The sequence below is a fragment of the Pleurodeles waltl genome, chromosome 2_2 (assembly GCF_031143425.1).
Source record: "Pleurodeles waltl isolate 20211129_DDA chromosome 2_2, aPleWal1.hap1.20221129, whole genome shotgun sequence".
Lineage (NCBI taxonomy): Eukaryota > Metazoa > Chordata > Amphibia > Caudata > Salamandridae > Pleurodeles > Pleurodeles waltl.
Genome location: NC_090439.1, coordinates 149,096,989 through 149,121,849, shown reverse-complemented (window position 1 = coordinate 149,121,849; position 24,861 = coordinate 149,096,989).

Genomic DNA, 24,861 nt, shown 5'->3' with positions numbered 1-24,861 from the left:
ACACACTATCCAAGATTATCCTGTGCCCACCCTCTGGTAGCTTGGCACGAGCAGTCAGGCTTAACTCAGAAGGCAATGTGTAAAGTATTTGTGCAATAAATCATACAATACCACCATATAGCACCACAAAAATACACCACACAGTGTTTAGAAAAATATATAATATTTATCAGGATAATTGTAGGTCAAAAAGAATAAAGTTGCAAATGGAAAATTGTAGAAATATCACAGGGAAGTGATATAAAGTGTCTTAAGTCTTTAGAATGCAATAAAGTGTCTTTCAAGCACAAAGTACCTGGTTTCTGGTGGGAAATCTCCTCAGAGGGCCACAGGAAAAGAGATGCGTGGAAAAAGGGTGTGTGCGTCGATTTCTCCTCAGCACACAAAGACTTGCGTCGTTCTTTTCCACGCGGGGAAGTCGGGCGTCGTTTTCCGGCGCGCAGACAGTCTCTTTTCGAGGATCGCGGGGATTACTAGATGTCCCGGGTCTGTGCGTGGATTCTCCTACTTGTTTTCCGGCTGCGCGTCGTTCTGCGGGACTGCGCGTTGAAGTTTCGATCTCACGGTAGGCGTCGCGTCGATTTCTCCTTGGAAGTCGGGCGGCGTTGTCCTTGCGAGGCCGTGCGTCGAAATTTTGGTCTCACGGCAGGCGTCGCGTCGATTTCTCCTCGGAAGTCGGGCGGCGTTGTCCTTGCGAGGCCGTGCGTCAAAGTTTCGCGTTCACGGTAGGCGTCGCGTCGATTTCTCCTGGAAAGTCGGGCGGCGTTGTCCTTGCGAGGTTGTGCGTCGAAGTCTCGATCGTCCCAAGAGCGTCGCGTTGATCAGCGTCGGTGTGCGGCGTTTTTCTCGCCGCGAAACAAGCTGTGCGTCGAAATTTTCGGCGCACGGAGCGTCCAAGTGAAAGGAAGAAGTCTTTTTGGTCCTGAGACTTCAAGGAACAGGAGGCAAGCTCTATCCAAGCCCTTGGAGAGCACTTTCACAGCCAGACAAGAGTTCAGCAAGGCAGCAGGGCAACAGCAAGACAGCAGTCCTTTGTAGAAAGCAGACAGGTGAGTCCTTTGAGCAGCCAGGCAGTTCTTTTTGGCAGGATGTAGTTTCTGGTTCAGGTTTCTTCTCCAGCAAGTGTCTGATGAGGTAGGATTCCAGGTTACCATGTTTTAAGGGAGAGAGCATATGCACTTTAGCACTGGTTAGCAGTGGTAAAGTGCGCAGAGTCTATAAACCAGCAAAATAGTGTCCAAAAAAATGGAGGGAGGCAGGCAAAAAGTTAGGGGTGACTACCCTAAGGCTGTCAGGTCTAACACAGAGTATCTATACTTTTACAGGGCCAGTACTGTCAAGTATTAAGACAACCAAACATTAATGTGGGAAACACAGATACACGCACAACATCAGGGTCACTGGCTTAGACCGGCGAACAGAAAATAAACAAGCTCCACTCCACGACGTGAGCACGTTGGACACCAAAATAAAGGTGGCCCTGGGCTGAGATAGCTAGAAAAACAGCCCACATGATTGATGACAATGTTTTGGAAAGTGGAGAAAGTTTGAAGTTGTAACTAGGAGACACACATAGTGACGTGATGGCTATAATTTTACAAGGTTAGACTATCCTTCTAATGTTTAATGGATTTCTCCCAGCTAAGAGGCATATGACATCTCACCTTTCTCTCCGGTGACGCGGATATATGCACTGCTGGAGAAAATGATAATTTTTTGGACCAAACAATACCAATTTTAATCCCAGCATCAACAGTTAATGTGATTGTGGAAAAGAATGGCTATTCTAAGTCACAGTTTTCTTATCTGAGCATGTGTGGTGTGCCTACATATTTGGTGAGCAGTAATTTTAAGTGCTGTCTAAAGCACCTGCAGCAGTAAAAGGTCAAGGCAACTGCATACATTGTTTAAAGAACTCTGAGGCAGTGGACAAAAGAAACAAATGCAGCTCTTATTTTATACAGGTAATGTTAGACCTGACATGCCTTAGGGTGGTCACCCCTAACTTTTTGCCTGCCTTCCTCCACTTTTTGGACTCTGTTTTGCTGTCTTTTAGATTCTGCGCACTTTACTACTGCTAACCAGTGCTAAAGTGCATATGCTCTCTCCCTTTAAACATGGTAACCTTGGATCATACCTGATTGGACTATTTAGTTTACTTATAAGTCCCTTGTAATGTGCACTATATGTGCCTAGGGCCTGTAGATTAAATGCTACTAGTGGGCCTGCAGCACTGGTTGTGCCACCCACTGAAGTAGCCTCTTTACCTTGTCTCAGGCCTGTCATTGCAAGGCCTGTGTGTGCAGTTTCACTGTCACCTCGACTTGGCATTTAAAAGTACTTGCCAAGCCTAAACCTCCCCTTTCTCCACACATAAGTCACCTCTAGTGTGTGCCCTATGTAACCCCTAGAGCAGGGTGCTGTGTGAGTGAAAGGCAGGACATGTACCTGTGTAGTTTACATGTACTGGTAGTGTAAAACTCCTAAATTCGTTTTTGCTCTAGATTCTCGCACCCCTCCCACCAAGATCCACTGTCACCACTTTGCCACAACAGCCCAGAGAAAACTGTCCCTTGTATAATAGGAAAACAACCTCTTGGTGACTTGTTTTTTTAGAAATGGCTTGCCAAAACGAGGGCAAGCTCCAGCCTTGGGCTGTGCCATCTCAGCTTGAGTACATTTCCAAGCCGTTGTCCATGTTACATTCACCTGGTGCTTCTCTCCCGAACTTTAATTCAATTTATTTTGCTTACGTTTTCTGTTTTTGTATACGTTGTCATTGCTGATTTAAATGCATTACAACCCCCTTATATAAGTTACAATCCTGCTACACCCTGTCCATCATACAGACGTTAATGAACTGGGGGAAGTCATCAGGAGTAGCAGCTTTACAGCTGTCTAGTGCTTTTGTACCTGTTGCAGCACCACAGAATACTAGCTATTATTTATACTATATAGTGGATTCTGTGCTACAGGTCAATGGATCGAAGCAACATAGGTTTGAGGGGATGTCATCAATGTAAAATGTAAGCATCAACAATAATCAGCATAATCAAAGATATAAACCCTCAAACAATAACCACACCAGTTTATTAAGAAGAATTATACAATTGATTTCTCTAGATTAACAACACTAATGTTACGAAAATAACTCTCAAACGCAAATGGTAAGCATATAGAATTAATAATGGTTGATTAGAACGTCTTATATATTTAATTTTAATCAAAACAACCAGACAAATAATCTCTAAAATAATTACACTTACTGATAATACCAGAACTGGTAATAAAGGCAAAGTATGCATTAGTACAACACTCAAAAGATGTCAATGTAAATCATGAGCATTCTAAGTTAATACCCTCACTAACCACAAATTAGCATTAACATGTTGGGCTTCATGTAAAAAAAAAATCGAAACACAAATTTTCAACAAAATATCTCTTTGACTAGGGTTATTATAAATAAAGAATATTATTAATATGCAGCAATCAAATTATTAGTTGCGGCTGGTACCTGAAAAGCAAAAGAGACACATATAACATTACAATGACATACATTACCAAATTAATAGCAACAAGCAGTCTACTTCAGCAAGGGGACACTATCAGATATGTCATCAGAAGAATCAGGCCTAACAATAGCTAAACCCACACTACCAATATGACTCGAACTATCAGCACGAACAGTGGAATCTAGCGACTTAAATCTCTCCCGCTAAAATCTGCAATCTCTGCCTTCTAGAATCTCCTGCCCAGGTTGTTATACTAATCTTCAATAAGCTTATGATTGGTCAGTTCATAGGGTGGTTAGGTTTCAGCCAATAGAAATTTTAATTGATAACCTAAAATACAACGGCAATACATTAACTAAAATATTTTCTCAACAGTAACTTTTCCTCTTCGGTCTCGTCTGTATCTCCATTGTTCCATCTCGTCTAAACTTCTCTTCTTAGAAAGAAACTTTTCCACCTGTTACATTCACTTCCATCCTTGAGGAAGAAACCATGTATTAGTAACATTCTCAAACAATAGAACATTCAACCTATGGAAGAATTCAGCCAAACATGGCCTTGTAAGACATAATGCAGCAACCCACTCGGGGTAGCTGTGAACACATCTTTTAGAGAATCGAATACACTTTTATGTAAGCATTGAATTATGGAAAATAACCACTACATTTAGTTAGAAGTTTACTCAGTTAGGAACGGAAAATGAACTGTGGCGATCATTTTCAAAAGTCACCCGTTTTATACTTTAATTCATTATACATTTAATATCCCAAAATCATTAATAAACATGTTATAAAATTCATACTCTCACAATCCCTCCTCTGGTGACTATTTATGTCATCAAATCAATCCATAATAAATGTATTTATTATCATCAATTTTCAAAATTTGGTCTTATTTATTTTCACATTATTTATCTTTCTTCTTTTATTTTCTCTGTAGAATTTAGCCATTTGTATGTCAAATCTCCTTCTATTCTTTTCCAAATTTCTTCCTTTTAAACATTTTATCATTTTATATGCTCCCCAAATTCCAATTAGACAAAATGCAACTATTAACACCCATTTTGCCATTGTCAAGATATTACTTCTTCCCACATTACTAAACTAATTTCCCACAGCTTTAATTCCCTTGCCAGCTTTTTCCCAAACTGTAGTGTCTGTTAGTTATTTTTAATCTTCTTTGTTAATTGGTACATTTTTAATCAACTCTTCCTGAATTATCAGGTAGAAATGAACAACAATGATTTGAACCAAGTAATTTACAAAATCGGCCTTCTTTTGCTAAAAGAATGTCTAACGCAAGGCGGTTCTGAAGTGTCATAGCTCGTGTAGCAGCCAATTCTGTATCTAGAAGAATAATAGCTCCAGAAGATCTTGTCAACATGTTATCCACTATTGTAGACAACTTCTGTATTTTGATTGAATTCAAGACTACTCCCACTGAAGGAATCATAGCCCAAAAAATGTCTCCCACAATGCTAGAAATTGATTCTCGCTTGTGTCTCATTTGAAATTTCATTGTTTCAGGAATCTTACTTAAGTCTTCCAACTGATAGATTTTAGGAAAGGCTATTCCCGAGTAACATGTTTCGTACCATCCTCTAGGAAGACGGTAATATGCATATCTCCCACAAATATAGTATATTCCGGGTACTGGTGGGTCCTGTTCATTCATCTTAAAATCCCACTTACTCCTGAACATAAAAACATGTCTACACTCACTCTTTCCTGCAAACACTCATTCATTCTAACTCCAAGGTCTGTATATACAAAGCCTTCCCATGTGTTCAGCATCTATTGTTAGATTTCCTTGTTTAGTAATATCAGTATAAGCATAATCAACTCCAGGTTTTCTACTTATTATTCCCTTATCTATCTTTGTCTTTATTTCTCTTCTTCTATCTTCTTTGTTATCTAAAAATGTATTTTCTACAGGAGTTAGTAAACATGTCAAATTATTCCGGTGAGCGAATGCAGTACCGAAGGTTAAAGTAGGCTCAAAGAAATCTCTCAAAATAACTATGTCATTATCTTTGGCTATTCTATTCTAATAACCTATGACAGGTACAAATGAAAATACCATGTCATAATTTGAATAGAAATACTGGATATATTCTTGATTATAGAAATGCTTTCATAAAAGACTGCAACTTACAGTGTAAGTAACAGGCAAACGATGGTAAGTTGTTCCTTCTTCCACTGAAGTCAGAATCTGTGTACATACATAACAATCTTTCACATCCATCACCTCAACATACTCATGCAATAAGCGATCAAAAACATTAGAAGAAAGCTTTTTCTCCATCATCTATTCTAAATTTATCTCCTGTTAGTGATGCATCGGTTATATCTAAAGAACTCTCAATCTTCGTACTCTAGTTTGCTCCATTCATCTCATAAACAGTCACCACTACGAACAACAATAAACACATTAAAACTCTCACTACCGCCAATCCAATACTTAAAACTTTACAACAACTAATTCTGCTATTTTAGTTATGTATGTTTCTTATATTTTCCATAGTCTTAAAAATAAAATCTAAACTTTTCAAAATTCTAAACAATCAAAAATCCCTTCTAAAATGTTTTTTTCTTTCAATAAATCATTCACTCTGGACAGTCTCCTTGTCAATATTAGTATAGCAGCTTGTCAAGTCCAATTATTCATTTGTCATCTCCAGTACGTATTAACGTCTCTCTTAAGCACAACTTTCATATAATTTTCCAATATCTTTTCCAAATGTCTTTTCTCGCAATGTTCATGTGCCAAAGTAAAAACTTTCAATGTCTCTGTCAAAACAATAGCTCAAAACTTCTTCTTGCCAGTCATTCGTAATTAGATACACCCATTCTGGCCCTGCATATCGCTTGCTTGCAACTCTTTTTCTTTTTGGTCTTCTGCTACTTTTACCTTCTTCTCCACTAGAATTTTCTCCTTCGTGAAATTCGTTTTTCCTCTTGAATTGGTGGAACTACATAATTCCTTCCACTCTTTGAGCTTTTCTCTTGCCAATTGTCTCTTTTCAATGTCTTTTTCATCAACAGTTTTCTCAAGATTGAGGCCCTCATTATGAACATGGCGGTCTGTTCCGCACCGCCGGCGGTGGCGGCAGAAACCGCCAACAGAGGAGCGGTCCGGACCGCCAAATAATGAACCAAACGAAACTCACGCATCCCGAGCACCACCCACCGCCAGGAAAGGATTCCCACTGACGATGGCAGAGGCCGCCCATAGGCTTTCGGAAAGGCCCAACCCACCCATCAAATTATGAACCACCATTCCGCCACCAGTTCCGGGGCGAGAACCACCGTCACACAAAGCCAGGTGGAAATGAAACAAATAGAAGGAAACACTCACCGGAGCTCAACAAAACGTGCAGCGGCAGCCACGGACAGAGAGCTGCAGATCATGCCAGCTTTGCTCCTTGCCATATATCTACATGACCGAGACCGCCGACGAAGACGACAACGGTAAGTACCGCAAACTACAAAACAAAGGAGGAAAGGGCAAACTTACATACCCACCCACTCCACCCACCCCGCAAAGCCCCCCCAACCCTACCCGGCAGCAATAGTCAGACACCCCACACTAAGAGGGACGTACCCGACCAAAGGCCACTGCAACTTGGCCATAGGACATACAATAGCACCACAAGCAAAATTATTTAAACAAACATCAGGGTGGAACTGCGTGCAGCCCAAACACAGACCGCACCGAAACTTTATTATGATGCTCACTGAGCTAAATGATGAAAACAGGGCCAATGGCCAGTCCATAAAAAGTCCATCTTCCTTGGCCACAATTGGCCACACCTGACTCCCACAAGGGCTGGGTACTCCACTCAACAGGGCACCAAAGGGGGATCCGGGCACCTCACGGAATGGGGGTGGGGGGGATTTACGACGGGGTGGGACTTTGACTTGCATGAGGAGGTTGGAGGGGGGGTGGGCTTCTCCTTAGAAGGGGGTGGGGGCTGTTTGGCACAGGCTGAGCTGGATGCCTTAGGCTCAGAGTGGGCCTTCTTCTTAAGTGGAGAAGGGGCACCGGAATGGGAAGGCTGGACCAGGGTGAGCTGCGATGTAGAAGGAGCGGAAAGGGCAAGGAGGTGGGCACGTTTCGGGACAAGACGGGGTGGGCCAGTGGGTTCGAACAAGTCTACAAAGGAGAGGAAAAGTTTCTTGGGAGCAATTGGGGTGGGCGTGGGAGTGGAGGCAGAGGTAGTTGATGTATGGGGTGTAGGTGTGCGTGTAGTGGGTGCCCGTGACGGCTCAGTATGCTGTGGTATGGTGGATGTCTGATGGGTGGTTGTCTTGCTGTGTTTGAGTGTTTTGGGAGGTGGGGGGGTGGACACAGTGGGAGAAGACAGACAGTTAGTGTGGATGTATGTTGGGTGGGTGTCTGGAAGTCGGGTGAGTGTGCTGCATGTGTCAACTACAGTGAGGTGGTGAGTGCAGGTGTGGTGTATGGGGTGCATGTATGGCTGTCTGCTATTGTGGTGAGTGCAGGAAGAGGAGCAGTAACGGAGTGACGGTGTAGTGCATGAGGGTGTGCATGTAGAGGGGACAGACAGGGAGGCGGAAGAGGCGGGAACACTTGGGGAAGTGGACGTTGTGTGTGCAGGTGTTTGTTGGCTGTGTGAATGCTTGAAGTGGGAGGTGTAGTGCTTGTGTTTGGAAGTGTGTTTTTTGTGTGTTGAAGTGCTTGACTGCGTGTCTGAATGTGTGCCTTGGACGGGTGAAAGGAGTGGGGTGCTGGAAGGGGTAGAGGAGGTTGGAGGGGGGACGGAATGGCCAGGGTAACTGGCTGCCGTCCAAGAGGAGGCCAGAGCCTGAAAAGATCTCTGTAGGGCAGACACGGCACCGTGAATGCCATCCAGATAGGCATTAGTCTGCTGCACCTCTGATGCTAGCCCCTGGATGGCATTGACAATGGTTGTCTGCCCTACAGAGATGTGAGGGCAGCAGGGCTGACTGGGGCAGGGGAGGAGGTGCCTGGGGCTAAGGAGACGCCCACCTTTCTGGGTAGGCGGGCACGGCCAACTCGGTGGGGAGCAGAAGGGAGGGCATTGATGGTATGGGTGGTGGCGGAAGTTGTCACGGTCGTGATTTGTCCACTAGTGTCCCCCACTGCCGGAGGACCCCCATCGGAGGAGGTTTCAGAGTCACTACCACCGGTGGTAGTAGCCTCCTCCGTGGAAGTCCCCTTGCCCTCCCACCCAATGATCCCCTGAGCATCCGTTGTCTCTGCCTCCGAGGATCCGCGGGCCGCTGTCTCCATACTAGCCGGTGCTCTCTCGCCTGATGTTGATGCTGTACCAGACACACCTAAGTGAACAGGGATGGGGAGACAAAACAGGAGAGACACTTGTAAGTAGCTGAATACTGATACACAATGGCCAGACATACACCTACCCAGCAGACACACCCAACAGGCAGCACCATGCACTAGGCCCATGACCATGGCCCTGACTACTGAGCAGTATACTGACCTACACCAAGATCCTGTCATTGCATTGAAGCTGAGGTAGGTGAAACCTGACAGGGACACCCCTACACCCTTTGGGGAGCAGACAGTAGCTGGACACCAGTCAAAACCCTGCTCTAAGCCCCATGAGCCCTATCGCACACACACTCATCCTTCCAGGCTGAAGTATGGGCTGTGAGTACTCACCCCCTTGTGACTGCTGTGCAGCCTTCAAGCGCCCATCCAGGTCTGTGTACGCCACCGGCAGGATCCTTTGCATTAAGGGGGTCAGTGCCCGAGGGGCACCCCTACCACGTTGGGAGGACTTCCGCAGCTGGGCCTCACTGATCTTCCGCGCCCAGCGCCACAGGTCCTCCCACCTCTTCCGACAGTGGGTGCTCCGCCAGTTGTAGACCCCCAGGGTCCGTACCTCCTTGGCGATGGAATGCCAATGTGCCCTCTTCTGGTGGGCGCTGACCTAGTAGGGAGACATAGAGAAGAAACACAGAGGTCAGGCACCTGCACGATGGCAATAGCTGGCTGATTGTTAGACATAGGACAGACAGTACTTCCAGACATGCAGGACAGTGGCACGCAGCATTCCATGCACCAAGCCCCATCCTGGCTCACAGGAACGCACATCTGAGCAATCCACTCCATCCATTACACACACAGTGCCCCCCAAACCCGGACTCACCTGTATCTCTGGCCGGCCGTAGAGTCTGCCATAGAGGGGCAGGACCCCTTCCACCATTTCTCCAGTTCTTCCTGGGTGAAGGCCGGGGCCCTTTCCCCTGCACCACGTGGAACATCCATAGCCAGAGGCAGGCCACAGCAGTACACGGAGTGGAGTACTATTTTGCACAAGATCAGGGAGTCAAGTGACCACACGATGACAAACATGCGTACGTTCAGCAGCGGAATGCACCGTCACAGCCGGCGGCGATCATGATATGCCAAGATTCCCCATTGGCATCCATGATATCCAATGAGGGTGTGAACAGCGGTAAACACCGCCAAATGCTGTGACGTCAACCGCTAGCGGTCTTAGGACACTTCCACAATGAAGGGGCAGAACTACAGTGGGCAGACATTTTGGCATCACCTACGCATCTAGAAATTCAATTTAGTCACAATGCTGGGCCTATTAGCCATATGAATCACATAAGTCTCTATCCATAGAGTATATTATCACACATGATTTACTCCGTTCCACCTTAGTGATGACAATGTACATCTGTCAGGTTGCACTTATTGTACAGTCACTACTATGAAGAATGCAGTGAATGTGTTTAGCAAATATGCCTGTGTATGTGTGCACATGACTCCTTGTTCTTACCCCTCACAAGTACAGACCCTTGTGGCGAGGAAGGGCACCTTCTGTGTACAGACTAGTTGTGGATATGGGGACCCTGGTGGAGCGTCAGATCATTATCACTTAGAGACTCACACGTGCAACTATTCAGGACCTATGTGCATTACTGGATCCTGCACTGACTCCTGGAAATCGTAATCAACATGCCATTCCAACTGAGGTGCAGGTGCTCTCCACACTCCATTTCCTGGCCACAGGCTCATTTCAAGTGACAGTGGGCATGGGTGCTGGTTTCTCACAGCCAATGTTTAGCCAGGTACATACTCTAAATGCATTTGTACAACATCTGCAATCCTGTGTGCGATTCCCCCAAAGTGCTGAGCTCCCTGCCATTGAGTCAGACTTCTATGCCTTTGCAAACATTCCCCATGTTATTGGTGCCATCGATGGAACCCACATACCTATCATCCCCCCAAGAGTGAGTGAACAGGTGTACAAAAACAGGAAGAACTTTCACTCCATGAACATCCAATTGGTATGTACAGCAGACCAGCACATATCCCATGTGAATGCCATGTTTCCTGGTTCAGTCCATGATTCATTTGTTTTGAGGAACAGTAGTGTGCCACAAAAGATGGAACAACTCCAAGAAGACAGATGGTGGATCATAGTGCCTGTCACTAACTGACACATTGCAGAAAACCAGCCTGTCAGACTAAGGACATTCCAATAACGACTCTATACTGACCATTTCTCTAGGTGATCCTGGCTATCCAAACTTGTGTTGGCTCCTGACACCAGTGATGGATGGATGCAGAGAGGAAATACAATGAGGCCCATGGACGTACTAGGAGGGTGATAGAGCGTATTATAGGTATCCTGAAGGCTAGATTCTGGTGCCTACATATCTCTGGGGGTTCCCTGGCCTATGGGCCTGATAAGGTGTGTAGGATAGTGGTGGCTTGCTGCATGCTGCACAATGTGGCAGTGAGACATTCAATCCCCCTTTTGGAGGTGGAGGGTGCTATAGGTCCTGATATGTTATCTCAGAGAGGTGAGGAGAGTGATGGCGAGGATGAGGAAGGGGAAGATGTAAATTCCAGAAGCCAACTGATACAACTCTACTTCCAATAACTGTCTGGGACTTCAGCCTGTATATGTGGTTAGTGACTGATACTGTAAGTGTGCCATCTCAACTAGGGGGATTTGGTCATGATATGCGAGTCATGGACCTCTTCTGCATGGTACAGACAGACAACATAAGCATTCCCTTATTGACTTTTTAGAAACACACTGTGCCAGCAGCATGCACAATTTGACAATAAGGTTTATCCCTGCCTGTTGCATCATTACTCCACTTTGTTCAACATTGAAGACAGGGGACAGTGTTACAGGTGAGATATGTTGTTTATTGGTGGAATCCAGTGAAATGTGCTATGTACAGTGATGGAAGTCGTTATGGTTGGTTGTCCTCACAACCAACTTGGTGGCAGGTCTGTTTGATTTCATAGGTGGGTCCTATTTATAGTGCTGTACATCATTTAGCCCTCAGCTAAGTGCAGTTTGTGAATGCGTGGGTTGGTTGCTTACAGTAGCAGCAGTGTCAATTGTTGGTAGGGGGCTTGTTCTTAGCTGGGTTTCCAGTGCCATATTTTGGCCGGAGACTACGTTTGGGCGCCTGCTGTAAAGCTACTTAGGGTGACATGGTCAGCCCTTGTGATTCCTGGGAGGGTTTTTCCTGTGCTGTTTCAGCTGCTTGGGACAACTATTGCTGTTTGTCCAGGGCTGTTGTGGGGGCCTCTTGTCCGGTGTGGATGTCTGAGGGTTTATTTACCAACTGCAGCAGTGCTCCAGCAATGGTGGCCATTGTGGCATTGTGTTCTTTCCATTGCTCCATGGCCTTTTGGTGGTGTTCCAGCTGCATCCTCTGACTTTGCTCCAGGGTGGTTACAATCTGTGCCAACCTGTCTTGGGTATGTTGGTATGCCCCCAATACCTCTGCAATGACATCCTGGGCTGCTGCATCTATCCAGTGACCTACCCCCTGACCCACTGGGGCACTTGACCTTGCCCTGGCCCCCTGTGCCTGTGTCCCCTGCGCAGGTCTGGACGTGCCACTAGTACTGGGGCCCTCGTCTTCCTGCATGTTGGGGGTGGGAGACAGTGGCCTCTGTTGCTGTGGTCCACCTATTTGTGCCCTGGGTCCACTGGTGTGGGCATGCCTCCCCTGGCATGCTGGTTTTGACTGGGTGTTAGGGGTGACAGTGTTTTCCTGGATGGGGCTGCTGCATGGTGAGCATCCAGGAATGTGTGAGGGGCCTGCCTGCTCATCAGTGTCCAGGGATCCTTCACCAGTGTCCTGTGATGTGCCTCTGTCTCCCTGGAATGCTGTGGCACTCCTTGTCCCCTCCATTAGGGTTGCATGGGTGGTGGTGCCTGTTGGGGGACATAGAAGTGTTTGTTACATATGCAGGAGGGTCTGAGGTGGCAGTACTGTACAATATATTGCTGGTGTGCCTTTCAGTGGCCTTCAGGGGTGCCTTTCTGAGGTGGACCTAGCATCTAGTGGCAGTGGTGGCGTTACCTTGTGGTGGGGGCTATTATTCCATTGTGGGAACGTGCAGGGGTGGGTGGTTGTGCACAGCGGGAGTGATGTGGGCCTGGTAGTGAGTTGTGGGTGATGCAGGGTGGTGGATCTGGTGGGTAATGGCTGGGAGGGGTGTGGGTCTAGGTGGGTGTGGGTGGGGTGGGTGGGGTGGTGTATGCATTACAGGTATGGTGTATATGGGGTAAATGTAGACAAATTACCCGAGTTCATTCTTCCAGTGAATCCCTCTGGGTGCAGGATGGCGAGTACCTTCTCCTCCCAGTCAGTGTAGTCGGGTGGTGTTGGTAGCGGCCCTCCCCCAGTCTTCTGCACTGCGATGTGGTGCCTTGATGCCATGTCCCGGACCTTCCCCCGCAGGTCGTTCCATCTCTTGCGGATGTCATCCCTGGTGCGTGGATGGTGTCCCAATGCATTCACCCTGTTGACGATGGTCTGCCACAGCTCAATTTTCCGGGCGGTGGGTGTGTGCTGCACCTCGGAGCCGAAGATTTGTGGCTCCACTTTTAGGATCTCTTCTACCATGGTCCACAGCTCCCTTTCGGCGAAGTGTGGATTTTTTTTGGGGGGGCATGGTGAGGGTGGTGGATGGCATTGGGGCTGGGGACGGTGTTTTGGTGCTCCTGTGTGGGTCGCTATGCGTGTCCTGTCTGCTGGCGTTCTCTGTCTGGCTCTGGTGCTCTCCATCTTCTGGTCCTGGTTTCCTTGCAAGGGATTGTGGGGTGTGGCTGGGGGTGTTTTATGGTGTTCTGGATGTGTGTCAGGTGTGTGGGTGCTATGCCTAGCCAATGTGTGCAGTGGTTGCTGTTGGGCCCACTTGTCGCCCGTGGCAGTCGCAGCCACCAATGGTCATCCGGCCTCCACTGTCCGCCGAGGTGATTTGTGCATATTTATTTGGAGGGCGGGTTGTGGGTGTGCTTGGCGGTGACGGGGTGGGGTGGTCCGTGATTCCCACCAACAGGGTCCTGGCGGGGAGTGGTGGTGTTGGAATGTTTAGCAGGATTGTTTTTTTTGTTAATTATATGGCGGGTTTCCATTCGCCGCCGCCAGCGGGATTCTGTTCACCGCCGCCATGGCGGTCGGCGGTCTTTACCGCCATGTTCATAATGACTGCCTGAGTATTCACTTGCCTTTGAACCTTTTTCCTCTGACGTACCCGCAACTGGTTCAGGAAGAGTAAAATCCACTTGGGCGGGACTACCCTCACTTCCTTTCCCAATGGGGTCTGTTCTTTCTTCAGTTTGGTATGTCAAACCACCTACTTCTGAGGACACCCTCCTCTGAGCAGATCTTTTCTCAGTCGATTCTTTCTGATCACTTTCATTTGTGGACACTCTCCTCGGGTCAGAATCAGTCTTTTCACTCTCTTCATGAACTGACTCTTCTACTCCTTTTACAGATTGTTCAACTTCTTCTGTATTTTGTTCTCTTTCGTCATTTATAGGAGTAGGCACATCTCTGTGATTTTCGATGATCAGTTCACTTTCTTTCTCTTTGCTCCCAATGTTGTCAACTGCACCTAGTGTGGCTTGAATGCACCCAATTCGGCTAACCAGCACACTTTACAGCTGTTGTTGTAGTGAGCATGATTTGATAAGGACCCTTCCACCGAGGTTCCAGGCAAGACTTGCTCACGTGCTTCCGTATTAGCACCCAGTCACCAGTTCTCAAGCGGTGGACTTGACCTTGTGTTTGTTGTACTGTTGTTGCTTCCACCTGATGAGAAAAAGACCGAACTACATCAGCTAGGCTTTTACAATAATCTAGCACCATATCATCTGTAATATTCACAAGTGCATTTGCAGGTATCCCTTCCAATCTCATTGCTCTCCCCATCAAAATCTCGTGTGGAGACAATCCAGTTTCTCATCAGGTTGCACATACTTTTGGGAATAGTGATTTCAATGTTCCATTAATTTGTTCTATGAGTCCTGAAGCTTCTGGGCGAGAACTGCAGTGTAATCTCTGCTGAATGTTTAATGCTGGAAAAAGTAATTTTATCTCTTCATTATTGAAGCGGGTTTCCCTATCTGATTCTATAGAAACCAGAAAACCATAGTGTGGAAGTAGTTCTCGCAAAAGTGACTTAGCTACTTGACTGTAAGGCTGTAATTTCTCCTTGTTGGATATGCCTCAATCCAGTGACTGAAAATGCACACAATCTCCAACACGTATTTCAAACCAGCACACGCAGGCAACTCAATAAAATCTATTTGCATTCTACTGAATGGACCTCCCACCATACCTATATGTCTCATGTTGACAATTGTTCCTTTGCCGACATTCATCTGCTGACAAATTACACACCTATGGCAACCTAGTTCAGCCACTTGCCTGAATTTTGGATTGTACCAAAATTGTTTAAAACTTCTGATCATCTCTCCCTATGTGTGTCTGACCATGATAGTATCCAGCCATTTGTGTCAACAAACTTTTTGGTAAGACTACTTTTCCCTCTACTGTCATCCAACTTTCGTCTTCTCTTTTAATGCAATGGTGTTTTATCCAATCCCTATGCTCTTCTTCTGGAACCTTGTTCTGTATAGCCTTTAACTCTTCCAATGTCTCAACAATCTGCATTGTTAAATGTGCGTACACTTCATCATTTTCAGACATTAATTCCCAATTTACTTTGAATGAAATTCCATTCAGAGGACAACATTTTGCAACCTGATCTGCAGAAGCATTTCCCAATGTTACATAAGCTTGTCCTCTCTGGTGTGCACTGCATTTAACCACTGCAATTTTCTCTGGTTTCTGTACAGCTTGTAACTAATCATGTATTCTTTCTTCATTTCTCACAGGTGAACTTGATGAAGTTAGGAACCCCCTTAGTGACCAAATTTGCCCAAAATCATGTACAATACCAATTCCATACAGACTATCAGTGTAAATCATTACTTTCATCCGGTCTGACAACAGGCATGCTCTAGTGAGACCCACCAATTCTGCAACTTGTGCAGAAATTACTCCTTTAAGCCAAGAAGCTTCTAGTATGCTAGTACCTGTACACACTGAATATCCTGCTTTTAGGGCACCCTTGCCTCTTAAGCAAGAACCATCGACAAAGACAATTTGATCATTGTCTTCCAAATAAGTGTTTTTAATGTCATCTCTTGGTTTGGTGCACAGTTCTGTCACCTCCAAACAATCATGTTCAATGTCATCTATTTTATTTGGATCTTCTCCCGCATTTGGAAACAATGTTGCTGGGCTAAGCACTATGCACCTTTTGATCGTTACATTTGGTGCTCCAAGAATCACTGTCTCATATTGTGTCAATCTTGCATTTGTCAGGTATTGCGTTTTTGACCTTGTCAATAGAATTTCTGTTGAATGAGATACCATCACTGTCAGAGGATAACCCATCACAATGTTTTCACTTTGAGTTATACTCTGCTCATTGCTGCAACTTCTCATAAACAATCTGGTAAGGCTGCTGCAACATTTTCCAAAGTAGCTGAAAAATATGCTACTGGACAATTGACACCACCATGTGTTTGTGTCAAGACAGACAAAGAACATCCATCTCGCTCATGACAAAACAACAAGAAAGGTTTTTTGTAATCAGGCATACTTAAAGGTGGAGCTTGACACAAACTCTCTCTCAGTTCAGTAAATGCCCTCATGCATTCCTCATCCATCATTATGGGATCACAAACATCCTTATGTGTCAATCTTTGCAGTGGTTTAGAAATAGCTGAAAAATGTGGAATCCACTGGCGACAATATCCTACCATTCCCCAAAATATCCTCAACTCTTTCTGCAAACTCGGTATTTTCATTTTCATTATTGCCGCAACTCTTTCTCTTTAAATTTTCTTTGATCCTTTCTCGATCAAATGTCCCAAATATTTCATCTCTTGTTGACAATACCGCAGCTTAGTGGGAGATACCTTATGGCCATTGTCTCTCAAAATGTTCAACAATGCAATTGAATCCTCTCTACAACCTTCCTTTGTCTTTGATGCAATCAACAGACCATCAGTGTACTGCCCTAATGTCAATTGGTAAGGCATCACCAATGACTCCAGGTTCTTTTTCAAAATCTGATTGAAAATTGATGGTGATTCTGAAAACTCTTGAGGAATTCCATACCAGCAATAGACTCTGGCCAAGAACTTGAAACAAAAGAGATATCTACTGTCCTCGTGTAGAGGTACTGAAAAGAAAGCTTGGCACAAATCAATTACTGTGAACCATTCTGCATCACATGGAATCTGAAACATTATCACTGCTGGATTTGGCTCAACTGGACAACATTTCACCACAATGCCATTTATGTTCCTCAAATCCTGGAAAAGATTAATTTTACCATCCAGCTTTTTCAAATCCATTATTGGTGAATTACATGGAGAGCTCATCACTTCTTTCAAAACTCCCTGTTCCAAAAATTGTTCTGTCAAATGTCTTATCCCTTCAATTGCCTCATTTGTCATTGGATATTGTGCAGTCTGTGGAAACACTACATTCTCTTTCACTGTTACTTTGACTCATTTGACTCCTTTAATCAAACCAATGTCTTTTCCTGATAAGTCCCAAACTTTTGAATTAACTATTTCCTGTAAATCAATCGGCAGATCTTTTTTTTCAAAAACTGGAAAGAAATGAATTAAATTTACCGAATTGTTATCCTCATTTGCCTGCTCATTTTCATCTGTCTGGTCATCGAGATCTATCAAAGCAAATTCTCGAGACACCATCCTTCTTTCAACATCAGCTGACAAATCTTCTTCCCCCTCACTGTTTGCCTCAATTTCAATCCCTTTCGTTGAACACAAAATTGAACAATTTATTTTGCACAGCAGGTCTCTTCCCAATAATGACACTGGACTAGAGTCACCAACAACAAAGCTATGGTAATCTCTAAAATTTCCAGTTTTCACAAGAACTGGTTCCGTAAGAGTATTAACCAAATATTAATTTGCAACTCCTAAAAAATGTGCACTGTCTTTTCTGAAATTGGTATGTCTGGAACCTCTACAGTTCTTACTGTCGAGCATGTTGCTCCTGTATCAACCAGAAAATTAACCTCATGACCATGTACTTCACCTTTTACATAAGGACATCTCTGATCCACTTCTAATGATGCAGCCATCATATACTCCTCCTCATCTGAACTATCCAACGGCCATTCAGCTTTTATTTCATCCTCACTATGTAAAGGAAACTGTTCAGCTGCTCTTACACTTTTGTTCCTACTCTGATTTGTGACCACTTGCGAAAGCATTACCTGTTGTTGATCCACAGGGCTCTGTATCATTTGAACCTGTCTCGGCATGTGCATTTGCTGTACAGGCACCATCTGCACCTGTGGCTGCATTTGTAGCATTTGTGGCATTTGTACCTGGTGTAACTGATGTTGTGCATTCTGTGCCTGCTACATTGGCTGTAAAGGCTGAAAACCTTGCATATTATTCACATTGTGCTGTAAATTTTGGTTTTGACCCCCCATCTTGGGTTCTCTCATGCTCTGATATGAATTGACACTGTTTGTCTATTGTACAATTCCTCTTTGATTTAACATCGGGCACTGTCTGTTCTAATGTCCAATTACTTTGCAAATATGACAAGGTAACACCTTCTGCCTTTGCCGCTCATCCTGTATCACCACTGAACTCAAATCCACATTTTTATTAGTAGTAGTACAAATCTTTATTTGACTTTCAACAAGTCATAAAAGACATAACAGTCATATCAGATCTCCAATTATGATACATACATTTCAATATGTAATAAAAGGTCGAGTAAGTAAAATAATAGAAAATGTAAAAAATGTAAAAAACTCACAACAATAAAACAGTCTAGTGTATCAATAAATAAATACCCTATCACAATAAGTTATAATTCAATCACCTCCCCCATAGATTTCCTTATCTTTAATACAGAACATAAAAAGTTAGCTAAAATTCAGCACATCTCTAACAAAGATAGTGACTGGAGGCAGGCATAGGCTGTGCGACACTGGGGGAGATTGATTGACCTTAAAAGCGGGACAACTAGGCGCTTCCTCTGATGGGAGTAAAAATTACAGAATAAAACCACATGGATTGTGGATTGAAGTGTTTTTGCATCACAGGGGCATGGTTTTAACAAAGTGGACCAGTCGTTCATAATTGGAAATGAAACTAGGCGGTGAAAAGTGTCTAGCCTAAATCTAGTAAGAACGTAACAGTGGCGAGGGAGTACCACGTTTGCCAAGAACGGCTGCATACCCTCTGTCGTCAAAATTATTTGGTTGTGAATGACTGAGGTTTTATTTGATTTGGCCCCCCAACGTATGTCTTCTAGATAGTTTAATGCCAAGATGCTTAGGTCCATCCTGGATATCTTCCGCAACGAGACTGGGTTTGTATAGTAGTCTTTATTGCTCATTTTTTCGAAGAAGGTCATAATATATTTTAACCATGGCACCCTTGATGTATATAATGACTTCATACAGTCTGTCAGGATGGCCTTGTTAAAACTGGTGTGTTCCGAGGTCCAGACCTTATGCCATAGTAGCAGTAGCTGGATCTTTATCAAGTCTGCAATGAAGGGAACCCCGAGTTCCAAGTGTGTGACGTACGATGAAGTGCCTTTTGGTACCCTCAACAGATGTCGTAAGAAATCGTTTTCCACTGTCTGCACTAGATCACAGTTTGTATGTCCCCAGATTCCTGCCCCGTACGTAACTGCCGGAATACACTTGGCTTTATAGATCTTTATCATGTCAGGTGGTGTAATCCCCCCAAGCCTTTTGGAGAAGAGTCGTAGTGCCATCGTTGTTTTGATCAGGTGCACTCTCTTCGTCTTCCTGCAGTTGGCCCAGGAACCCAGCTTATCAAATGTTATGCCCAAATATGAAAAGGTTTGTGCGATTTCGACCTTGCTATCTGCAATAGTGGTGTTATAAGTCTTACCGCGCTTCCCTCCGAAGTTCATAATAAAAGATTTGGAGCGGTTGACAGTAAGTCCCAGCTGTGTCATGTATGTAATGCAGGTTGTCAGGAGATTCTGGAGAGCTATTGGGGTCCTGGCCATTAGTACTGCGTCGTCTGCGTAAAGTAATGCCGGAACGGGTCGCTTATCTATTTGGGCTAGATCTTTACACCTAGTGGCCAATTCTTTATCTAGGTTATTTATATACATTGAAAACAGGAACGGAGCGAGAACGCAGCCTTGGCGCACTCCTCTGTGTAAACCAAAGGGGCGAGTACATTCCCCTTTTAGGCCGTACCTCACTCTTGCTCTGCACCCTGTGTACATTTCACGAATAAATTGAATTAAGGCCGGTTCCACCCCCATGCTATTTAAAATGTCCCACATTTTATCATGGATTACACAGTCGAAAGCTGATGATAAGTCAATAAAGGCCAGGTACAGATTGCCTGCTTTGATCTTCGTATACTTTCCAATAATGAGACTTAGATTTAAGCTTTGTTCCACTGTTCCGAGTCCTTTCTGGAATCCATACTGGACCGGGGATAAAACGTTCTTTTCCTCTGCCCATGATTGCAGCCTATTCAAAATTATTCTCCCTGCTAGTTTAGCTGTAGTGTCCAGCAGGGAGATTGGCCTGTAGCAGGCTGGATTAAGGCGGTCACCCTTTTTATATATTGGAATTATGTTAGAGACTCTCCAAGATGGTAGGGGTCCGCATGTGCAGATAGCCCTCAATGTCTGCGTCAGTTCAGGCCCCCACAGCTCAATATTGGCCTTAAATATATAGATTGGAACGCCATCAGGGCCTGGCGCTTTCCCTGATTTGCTTTCTATTATAGATTCCTCTACCTCCTGAAGGCTAAATTGGGGGGTTATAACTAGGCGCGGACCTTCCTGTGAATCGTGGTCATGTGTATGGTCTAATATGTCACTCGTCAGTGAGTATATATTAGAAAAATGTGCCACCCAGTCTTCTTCGGAGATGGCAATTTCCATCCTAGGAGTGTCTTTGTCCCCTAACACCGGGGAAGTTATTGTCTGCCAGAAGAGAATATTATCTTTCTTACGGCTTGCTATATGGAGGGTTTCCCACAAGTTTGTTTTTATAGTTAATTTCCTTTCCTTTATTGCTGTCTTATATTCCTGTCTGCGTTTACGTATGTCACTCAAGCACCTTTTTGGGGCATTTAGGGCCTTTTTCAGTCTCTTATGTGCTTGAGTGCAGTTATGATCAAACCATCCGCACGTCCTTTTTTTCCCAGCCTTACTACTTCTAATGGTGAGGGCTTCTTTTATGGTTTGAGTAATCATCGTAAACGCACTTAGACATTGCCCTGGGTGTGGGTTCTCTCTTAAACAGTCTGCGAAAGCATGTTTACATTGGCATATAACCTGTTTCAATAAGGACTTGGGGTCTGTCTGGGACCACTTCATAGTGTATCCATTGCGCGGCACCAGTTCAATATCATCTACCAGTATAATACTATCTTCCCTAGCTGCTAAAAGGGGGGATAGTAGGAGATTCATGTTCTGGGGGTAGTGATCACTAATTGCGATGTTGTGCAAGGTATAATTTGTAAGATAGTGTGCAAAGTGAGTAGACATTAGGACGTAATCGATCACTGTATTTACGCCCCTTCCGTTATACGTTGGTTTAAACTGTGGTTCGTCCAAAAATAATTCATTTACAAAGGATAGGTTATAGGTTAGTGCCAATAAATTCATTTCATCTCCTTGTGTGGTGTGAGAGAAATGTAGACTTGCACCTATACCTTCCGAGTCCCAGCCACATATCTTATCTGAAATTTCTTTGCACGGATGGACGTTAAAATCACCACCCCATATCAATAAGATCTCGCGATTATTTTTTCCACATATTTTTTTTAAGTAATTTCCCATATCCACGAGAATGTTGGAAAATTCTCCTGGAGCAACATTATTGTAAAAATTAATAATGACTAGGTGGGTCTTGTGATCTAAGCCACACTCTATCATTTGGTAGTATGGACTCATAAATTGCATCACTAAATTCTGTAAGGACAACTTATTGGAGATATATGTACACAGTCACCCTTTAGGTCTACCATACCTGGACTGCTCGGCAGGAGTGTGGAATGTTTTGTAGCCGTTTAAATGGGCAGGGGTTAAAAGCCATGTCTTTTGTAGACAAACACATGAATAATCTTTTAAAAAGTTAACCCAGATCTCATTGCCTAACTTATTTGCTAGACCTGCAATATTCCAAAATAGTAGGACTATTTCAGGTTTCTGGTTAGGATTCTGTTTAAAATTACAGGGCTGGTTCTTTGGGGAAGGAGGGGGGATAACGCCCATAGTGGTATCTGGTATATTTCTAGATTCATCATCGCGCTGGCTTAGATGAGATAATATCTCATTCCTTATAAAAAACGTTGTATGTAATGTACCTTCCTTTTGTAGTTCCGTCCCTGATCTATGTATTATCTGTGCTTCTCTATCACGGAGAGCTAACTGTTTCATATCGAGTCAATCTATATTTTCCAGCGTTGAAAGAGGATAGAATCTGTTGCGCATTATAGACAAGTCTGGGCTGGATGAAGGTGCTGCAGCTCGCTGTGAGCAGGTGGAGTTATTCCCCTCTGGTCTCTGATAAAAGTATCCCAGGGGTAATAGCGAGATTCCTTGTAAAGCAGCTTGTCTGGCTCCTAAGTCATGAATAATCCTATTCACTAAATTTGGTGAGCCAAAAGAAAGGACCACGCAATCTCCCGTCAGCTCTTTTCTGCTGATTCCTATCCATTTAATTCTTCTGACCATTTTTATATCATCAAAAAGAGTCCTCACCATTCCAGGGCCCATTCGGGCCCCGATCCAATTGAGGGCCTTGTTTCTCAGGGCCGTCCAAGTTTCTCGTTGTCGGCCATCTATCGGTGGGACATTAGCCAAGACCACAACATATGGTGTAGCCTCTGGGGGAAGATGTAACAGGTCACTAGGGAGGTAAGCGAGATTCGGGGGTCTAGGCCTGCTAGTTGTATTTCTCCCTGGATTTAAATAGGGATGGGTATTCGCTGCCCTGCACCTATCACTACTCGCTGTCTTACATGGAGTGGGATTTAGAGCTTTTTTATCTGAGGAAAGATTATGTGGTGAAAATGGGGGTTGGTTATATTGGTTCAAAGAAGGAGCTAATGGATGAGATTGGGGCTCTTTCTGGAAGTTAACGTTCCGATGTATACTAATTGGCCTGTTGAACGGAATAGATTGTGTGTTGTTCTCGTATTCTGAGGACCGCAATGTATTTCTGGGGTCCTTGCTTGTAGAATGCGTGTCTTCCCGTTGTAAGGACTTTATTGTTTCGAGGCCTGCCTCAAGGCTAGACTCCACCCCCTTTAAGCGCTCCGACATTGAGTCCAGAGTGGCTCTGATAGATAATTTCAATGAGTTTACTATCTCGTGGAGGTTTATGAGGAGTGATCGAATAGTGTCTCCTGCTAAGGTTGAGGGTTTCTTCCGGGTTAGTTTTTTTGAATGTTTTTTAATTGGAGTAGTTATTAAGTCTATCACTGGTGGTTTTTTTTAGGTCTTGTCCACCAGGCCCGTCTCCGGTTTCCTTGGTCGCTTAGCAACAGGGGATATTTCATCCATGGAGTAGATTATGTTCGAAGAGTCTTTAATACAGCCGTTTGTAACCCTTACTTTAGAGTTACCGTCCCCAAGTTCATTAGGTGGGGAGTTATGTTGCAGTAGTACAGACCCTAATGAATCACGAGATTGCTCTTTAAATAATGACATTTTCCCTTCAACAGTGGCAATTTGCTTATCTATCATTCCCATTGCCCCAGAGATATATTTTAATATAGATGAACTGTCTTTTAAATTTGTTGAGGTGTTTAATTTTGAGTGCTTTCTTTTGCCCATATTTTACGTAGTGGTCGGTAACTCGGAGAGCTGTGTTCGTATGTCTAAAGCAATTTCCCTTAAATCACTAGGGGACCAGGTTAGGTCACAGAGAAAAGAGGGGGGGGCCAGTACGATTTCACAATTAAAGGGCTCCTGCCCCCTGGACTCTTCTCAGCGCTTCCCGCGACGGCGGGAGCGCGATGTGGATTTAAAGGGCTCCTGCCCCCTGGTCTCTTCTCAGCGCTTCCCGCGACGGCGGGAGCGCGATTTCACAATTAAAGGGCTCCTGCCCCCTGGACTCTTCTCAGCGCTTCCCGCGACGGCGGGAGCGCAATGTGGATTTAAAGGGCTCCTGCCCCCTGGACTTTTCTCAGCGCTTCCCGCGACAGCGGGAGCGCGATTTCACAATTAAAGGGCTCCTGCCCCCTGGACTCTTCTCAGCACTTCCTGTGACGGGGGGAGCGCGATGTGGATTTAAAGGGCTCCTGCCCCCTGGTCTCTTCTCAGCGCTTCCCGCGATGGCGGGAGCGCGATGTGGATTTAAAGGGCTCCTGCCCCCTGGTTTCTTCTCAGCGCTTCCCGCGACGGCGGGAGCGCGATTTCACAATTAAAGGGCTCCTGCCCCCTGGACTCTTCTCAGTGCTTCCCGCGACGGCGGGAGCGCGATGTGGATTTAAAGGGCTCCTGCCCCCTGGTCTCTTCTCAGCGCTTCCCGCGACAGCGGGAGCGCAATTTCACAATTAAAGGGCTCCTGCCCCCTGGACTCTTCTCAGCGCTTCCCACGACGGCGGGAGCGCGATGTGGATTTAAAGGGCTCCTGCCCCCTGGTCTCTTCTCAGCGCTTCCCGCGACGGCGGGAGCGCGATGTGGATTTAAAGGGCTCCTGCTCCCTGGTCTCTTCTCAGCGCTTCCCGCGACGGCGGGAGCGCGATTTCACAATTAAAGGGCTCCTGCCCCCTGGACTCTTCTCAGCGCTTCCCGCGATGGCGGGAGCGCGATGTGGATTTAAAGGGCTCCTGCCCCCTGGTTTCTTCTCAGCGCTTCCCGCGACGGCGGGAGCGCAATTTCACAATTAAAGGGCTCCTGCCCCCTGGACTCTTCTCAGTGCTTCCCGCGACGGCGGGAGCGCGATGTGGATTTAAAGGGCTCCTGCCCCCTGG